The sequence below is a fragment of the Ruditapes philippinarum genome, unplaced genomic scaffold (genome assembly GCF_026571515.1).
Source record: "Ruditapes philippinarum isolate M1 unplaced genomic scaffold, ASM2657151v2 ctg63_1_1_1_1, whole genome shotgun sequence".
Classification (NCBI taxonomy): Eukaryota; Metazoa; Mollusca; class Bivalvia; order Venerida; family Veneridae; genus Ruditapes; species Ruditapes philippinarum.
The window spans coordinates 131,497-138,412 of NW_026866221.1; the positions used below are offsets into that span (position 1 = coordinate 131,497).

Genomic DNA, 6,916 nt, shown 5'->3' on the forward strand with positions numbered 1-6,916 from the left:
GTTTCAACCAATTCCTTTCTTTGGTTTTGAAGATATTAATTTAACCAAAGTGTGACACCTGGTTGAGTAAAATAGCTCCCCTATTCTTCAATTTGAATCAAATAGTCAATAATTCACAATATGAATATAAAGTGTCATTAAAAAACTGGAAGTTTTTGTAAGAAAGAACCAACATTACTTGTCCCATAATAGGGAACACAGCTTTTCATACACAGTTTATCCATTATTTTATTCATATAAAGAATTCTGTAGATTTCAATGAATCCTATGATTACAATATTTTACTCAAGAATGAGTACAGTATATCTTTAACCTAAATTACATGTGTCACACTTGTAGACATAATTATGATAGTTATCATTTGTCATACAATCCATCAATAAAACTGACTAAATAGTCCCTGTACTCATCTTCTGTTTCTATCTTAATTCTGACAACTCTATGTGGGTGTACAGACATAATCCCCTTCGGACAAAATCCCCTTCATGTATTTTTGTATATCTGGATACAATCCCCTCCAAGGGTGGACATAATCCCCTTCATGTGTGAAATTTTGAAGTGGACAAAATCCCCTTCATAAAATTGCTACCTAGGATAAAATCCCCCTCAGATGAATTTTCGGTTTATAAAGTGGGTATGAGAGCAACATACTGCATAATATGATGTGTGGTAAATATCTTAATGTATAAATAAAAAGAAAATATTTCAGCAGAAAAGCACATTCAATTAGCACATTTAATGACATTAAAATTGCTTTCTTAACAATCAATCAAGTATTGCAGTGATCTTGGTTTGATTAAGTTATCATTCTTTCATCAATAGAAATTTTAACAATGGATAATATGTATCAGTTAGAAGTATCAACTTATACAATCAATGAAACAATTATTGGCTAATAAAAATGTTTTTCATACTAATCAATTTAAGACAATTAAAGAAATTGCCTAATCAAATATGTGTTATGCAGTTGATAATTTAAACTTCTAAACTAAATAAAGGTTAAGTTCCAGGGTTCCCACGGTCAGGGAAAAGTCAGGGAAAATTGATTTTTTGGGGGCGCAAGCCCCCAATGTAATTACGATAAATTCAGCTTACTACCCTTTGAACGCGTTTAGGCTATCTAGCTGCGCTGAGCAAAAATAGTTCCAATATTTTGCCATAATATTCAGATCATCATTATACCGTATCTATTTTGAAATTGACTGGTCATTTTATTACTAAATTTTAAATCCTTTTATCACAAAATTACATATACCATTGCTTTACGCGATTTGAATATTACTACGCTAGCAGTCGATAAAAATTTAATGAGAACCAGTTAATTTGTTCTACCTTCTGGTTCCCGATGCACGAGAGCCAAAGTACTTGCATACATTTGGTGCCAATTTTATCAAGTCATGAATTAACTAACTATCATAGAACACAATAATTCAGGAAAAATGAAATACGATTTTCATATTAGATAACTTTCAAGCTTAAAATGGTTAAAAAGTGTGAATGACAGAGTAAAAATTTGTATGCGTATGAATACGAACTATATTCCCTCTGACGTCATTTTCCCGAAATCGCCATCTTGGTCAGTTATTCCGAGAAAAGGCTGAGAAGATTTGCTATCAATTACGAAGTCCCAGCTATTACGTTGATATTTTGGTTGCAATCTATTCCGTATGTATAATCAAGTTTTCTTCACAATCTGGTAAAGCTATTGATATATTTCGCTTGATAGACTGCAAATTTAAGTGCATTACAAACTCGGCCCTAAAACGTACTCGGCCCCGAGTCAGCTCGGCCTTTTTTCAACTCGGTCCACTTTTCAATTTATTAACATATTGGTTTGTTTTATCACTCTTTATTGTTGAAACCACATAATTAATATCTGGACTTATTCAGAAACATGGAAAGATATTTTCTTAAATTATTATTACATTTTTGACTACTTTTTGAACACATCTCTATAACTCAATTTACTGTATTAGCTATCTAAGCTAAACAAAATAGGCCCAAAACTTGTCATGGTATACAGGTAAAATATTATAATTGGTGAAAAATGATAGTTTTCATTTTTGTGATCATGATTTTTGCAAGCGACTGGAGGTACTGCCCCAGCCCTGTAATGAATAAAATCCTATCCTAGAGGTCCCAAAATTTTAAAGGACTGGTAATAATAATAATTGTTAAATACAATATGACTTAAGTTCAGATATAGGGGCCTACTTATTTCATACATGTAGATCTGATTTCCACAGTTTTGCCTTCATCAGATGTAGGATTTCATATTTATGGTCAGTCCATAATTTTATAGATTTTTTATTTGTAAATTTATAGACATTTATATGAAAAAAGTAGTTGTATTAAAATTCAAAACCACAGGTCAATAATAATAAGATTACTGATTATATTATTAAATATAACAGATTCCAGATAATGTGAGTATCGGCGTATTTTACGCTTTAAAATCAACTAAAAACGTACAACGTTACCAATTTGTTGCGTTCATTTACGCACTCTGTAAATTTATTACGCAAAGAATGTAAATTTGAAGCGTTTTTGGTGTGTACTTTCATTTTCGAAACAGCTGATTGACCGCTTCCATTAACAGTTGACTGTGTATCTATTTCCAATTAATACCCGTCAAGATACTTTCAACTATTTTTCTCTGTAAACCAGTCAAATAACGTCTTTATTGCTTAGGTGCTTGATAAAACAATTGTTCTATTTTTCTTGATAATTGCAAGGATTTATTAATACACATGTAGTGCATGGTTGCTTCAAGGGCTAATCAAATTGACATTTTTTTCACACAAAATTTTACTCGATAGATTTTTGATCTATTTAAATTTACCCCCACATTCTGGAAAGTGGGGGTAAGTAATTACCCCCAGTGTCAAAAAATTATCTGGAACTCTGTATAACAGTATGGTAATATTTAGAACTGATGACTATCAATTTTTACTTTAAACAAAAATTTAAAAGTCATCATACACTGATGAAACTGACCTCATTACCTTTGTTGATATAAACTATCAATAAAAACAACTTGTCTTTAGCAGTGGAATTTATATACATCATATTAAGTCATCATTACTTTTATTTTTTAACATCTATATGATTATTATACTAATAGTATTCAAAAATTTTGTTGATGGAAGTTTATGAATTGGTAGAGGAAGGAATAATTAATCATGGAAGTGGCTAGCAGTATGAACCAGTATTGTTTGACAAAAGTGCTGGCTGTATGCGAGTCGCATACGACTAGCATATACTCACTGTTGAGGCTAGCTGTACAGCCACAGGAGCCTGAAATTATATCAAAAACAAAAAAAAATAACGATTTAAAAAAATTTCCCATATATATACTATAAAAAAGTTTTTTATAGTATATATATGGGAAATTTTTTTAAATCGTTATTTTTTTTGTTTTTGATATAATTTCTGGCTCCTGTGGTACAGCATTTTAAAAATGAGTTGCCTAAAACAATAATATGCAAACTTGTTTTTCTAAAAGAAGATTTTATTGAATATCATATACAATTTCAGTCAATGCGAAAGTCAAAAAAAAATTCCTGCCGCAAGGACTTGAATCCTTAGATTTATTTCCGGCTCTGATGATTTTTTACCGGCCCGGACTCTGAAAGGTTTTTTTTGTAGTGATGGGGGAGGGATATTGCCATAATTATAAAGAAAAATATTTAGCATATATGAATTGTCAGACTCAACTATAAGATACTATGAAAAAAAAATACAGAAACATATTTAATAAAACATTAGCATAATTCACAAGAAAACAATACATCTTTCAAAGGTTTAATTTGAAGATTGGAGAAAAAATATGTTTTGGTAAGGAAATTATCAAAGACAAGATGGTGGCTGACATTACTTAGCAAAAACTGGTCGTATCCTGCGGTGATTTTGGTTATCTTGGTCTGTGAATACAAGCAAAAATTAAAAAAATAGATTGATCTTGGAAGCTTTGCATATTTTAGAAGGCCAAAAATTGTTTTAAACTGGCTGAAATTTTATTTGGACATGACAACTGACTGTATCGAAATTTATCTCGGCCCTACTGATTTTTAGTTGGCGAGGTCCGAGGACCGACAGTCTTTCGCACAGACTGCAATTTACAGTTGGTATAGTAATTTTTAGTGTTTGATGATCAGAAGATTTGTTTTCCTTCTGAAAATCATGGAGTTGAATAATTTAAATCTGTGTGAAAGCGCAAAGAGAAAGAGACTGAAAATTAATTTATTATTTCTATGGACAATATAGATGTAATACATTTGTAATCAAACATGTGGGTCAATTTCCAACAGTAGTTGAATTTATATGACAAAGTATTTTTAATAATTTTATTTCACTTTTAGCTACTTGAAATTTCATGCTGGATTTTGCTTACCATTACATTTTGCATAAGAGCTCTATGATTGACATTAAAGTCCACGGGCCAATTCATTTCTGATATATCTTTCCGATATCTTGTTATAATATAAAAGGCTGAACGTCATCATAGAATTATTAGGAAAAAATATATATGTTCATTCTTTGTAAAAATGTTAGAAGACTTGCAAGTTACTGATTTTATCATTGCATTGATTTTCTTTATTATTGAAAAATGCTGAACGGCTATCCTCAACAGTGTGTATAGGCTAGAACTTTCAGTTTGCATTTTAGGGTCATGACGGCTTTCCCGTTGCTGTCAACAAACTAACCTTTTTCATAACTTTTCAGATCTTGGTGTATTGTCTTCATACTTGGCCACAACAACCCTTCAAATAGACCAGACTAACTTGACCTCCATATAAACATTCAAGGTAAAATATTTAAATTTTCTTGATTTTTGCTATTAGTGGCTATGACTTTGTTATTTTTGAATGGATTGTCTTCAAACTTGTACGCAACAATCTTTTAGGATAGGACCTGATTCACTCATTAATGTCCTTGAAGCTTTTGTGATGAGAAGTTGTGCAGAAATAATACAAACCCAGAAACAATTTCATTTACTTGGTTTTGCAACTTTTGAGACAATGGATTTTAAAGATAGTTGTTTTTCTTAAAATTTCAGGACAGTATAGTAGATTGTAAAGACATTTAGTACATACTGTATATACACTATAACTACTATAGTATACTATAAAAATCTTTGTGCTTGGACAATTTTTGAACAAATTGTTTCTTAAACAGTGTAAGAAATTAGGATTTGAATCGACTAGTCTGGTCGGACTACCAGATTGGAATATTCACTAGCCCAAAAGACATTTCACTGGCACGATTCATTTGTTCAAAACAGTTGTTTATATTGCCTCTGAAAATACAGTAGCCTGGTCGGCTTGTTACTGTGAAAAGTTGGTAGCCCGAGGAAAATTTAGTAGTCAGGCCCTCGGACTACTGCTAATTTCGAACACTGCTTAAATTATTGATTTGATATCAACTAACATAATTATTGGGATACTATATGTATATCTAATAATAATTATATTTTATCTTTCCAACTTTCTGTTTCAGATGTTCGGCCTACATGTCAGATTTGTGAATGTGAACGGCAGGATATCGAGTTTAAGGATGCTTTAGGGTCAATGAGAATGAAATCAAGAGAGATAAAGGCTAAAATGTGAGACTGTCAATCTGACAAACCTTGCAGTGAATAAATGGTAAAATGTTTCTTTCAGTAGCATGGCATTTAAGGAAGCGGTACATGATTATTTAGAAGTGGTTGTATATATGATATTTTCTTAATTATTATTATATTCTAATGGCTTTTTTTCTTGACTTGTTTAAAGGCTGACACAGGACAGTTTATTTTAAGTCAGTGAGCTTCTGTCACTGGATAAAATCCAAATTTATAAAAAGGAATTACAGTGTATTTAAATATCATCTTATACTAGAAATTAGGAACAAAAATAATAGCAAGAACAATTGTGACATGTAACATGTATTTAGGAATTCAGCTTTTCTTTCCTTTTCACCTCAGGAGAATTCACATTAAAATATTGAATATTCACAGTAAGCACTCCGACATATCTGACATATATGATTATCTTATCTACACTTAGCTATCTATAGGTTATCAGAATCACTCACATTTATAAATTTAAATAATTTTGAAAAATTGCTGTTTAGCAAATAGATGAAATACTTGGGGTGTCTGTGGTGGATTGGTTGACTTTGAACCTATTAAGCCTTTCACTGCTGTAGGTTCGAGCTCTGCAAGGGTTTATGGATTATTTCATGTGAGAAAGCTATCCAGCTTATTTATGGAACATTGATGGTACCCAGGTGCCTGAAATCATACACATAGGTGCACCAAGGTCTTCCTCAACCAGTAAAGCTGGAAATTGTGCTTTAAATTGCTCTCCCCCCCCCCCTCCCCAAACAAAACAACAAAAATAATGGCATTTTTATTTTGCAATTAACTTTTTCTAAACAAATATTTCAGGAAACAGTGCGTTTGTATGATAGAACAGTAATAGCAGGAGTGATAAGGAACAGATGCATGTAGATGTGTCTTCATGTCGGAAACACTACTAGAGAAATTGAAATATTTGGGTTTTTTTCAAAACTTAAAGAAATTGGAATACCAGGAGACTGCTTGCCCTTTGCAATGTTGGATGATGTGATGTCGAAAGCCCCATGAATATAGTAACTTGACTTAATCTAATAAGAAAAAGAAATGACATTGAGGAAAAAACTAGTCACCAGTCTTTCACCAAGAACATGAGATAACTTTCCCAATATTTGAAATATCATAATATGTATAGAACTTTAATGAGCGAACAGTTTTTCACCAGGAAAATAAGATCACTTATCTATTTTTGAAATATGTATGAACAGAACTCTATCAACTTCAAGGTGAGAGTTTATCACAAAGAACATGAGATAACCTATGTATGAACAGAACCACATTTGTATATAAAAGGCGCCA

The 6,916-nt window shown here is 31.6% G+C and overlaps 1 long non-coding RNA gene across 1 annotated transcript; it reads left to right on the plus strand.

The window, feature by feature from the left end:
* Positions 1-1,051: 1,051 nt before the first annotated feature.
* On the plus strand, positions 1,052-5,689 carry LOC132731797 (uncharacterized). The gene is made up of 3 exons (XR_009625933.1): positions 1,052-1,665; positions 4,726-4,808; positions 5,500-5,689. It is a non-coding gene; the product is annotated as an uncharacterized LOC132731797 (long non-coding RNA).
* Positions 5,690-6,916: the final 1,227 nt, after the last annotated feature.